This window comes from Hyaena hyaena, unplaced genomic scaffold (genome assembly GCF_003009895.1).
Source record: "Hyaena hyaena isolate Hyena2069 unplaced genomic scaffold, ASM300989v1 scaffold_1264, whole genome shotgun sequence".
NCBI classification, from domain to species: domain Eukaryota; kingdom Metazoa; phylum Chordata; class Mammalia; order Carnivora; family Hyaenidae; genus Hyaena; species Hyaena hyaena.
The window spans coordinates 361,752-362,591 of NW_024081899.1; positions in this window are offsets into that span (position 1 = coordinate 361,752).

Genomic DNA, 840 nt, shown 5'->3' on the forward strand with positions numbered 1-840 from the left:
CTGAACATGGCTACTGAAAACCACAGGTCCCTGCTAACTGGGTTCCATTTATTTGTTCCATAAACCTCAAATGGAAACTTAGCACCAGCTGGTGAAAGTGCTAGTTTGCCTAAGGATTGCATTCTTCTACTTTCCAAGAAGATGGTTTCATATCTATTCTCTAATACACAAATTTCTAGTACTATCTTCCTTTTCTCATTTTGAGTTGATGAACTCACCACTCTAAATGCACTGAGAAAGTAAAGGAACATACTTCTCTGTATTATTCATTTGCTTTCCCTCCCATGCCATTGAAAGGGATGAATTTGCCTAACCATACTTTAAGTAGTTTACAAGTCATTTTTATTCCACATTAAGTGTGGCTTTGCTGTGCATTTCATTAATTACTGGTTAGATTCACCTCCTGCTTAAAATATTTGACCATCTATGTATCCTTTATTCTGAAGAATTTTGTGAATTTTCCTTTTAAGAAATCTTCCCCAGCCTCCCCCTCCTTTCTTCTCTCCTTCTTTCTTTGTTGAAAAAATTTATTTTGGGTTATCTTGTTTTTGTTACTAATATATTTTAATTCTAAAAATATTATGAACATATTCCCTTTTCTAGTTATGTGTGTGACAAATATCTTCTACTACCACATGACTTGCTTTTGACTTTCTTAATGATTTTTCTGAAGTTTATGACCTTAATGTAGTCAAATTACATGCCTTGTCATTTACATACAGAGGTGTGTGTGTGTGTGTGTGTGTGTGTGTGTGTGTGTGTGTTTAATGTGCCATTAAAAAAACCTATCTCTACCCAGATATCATGCAGATATTGTTTTAAAATTTTTTAATGTTTATT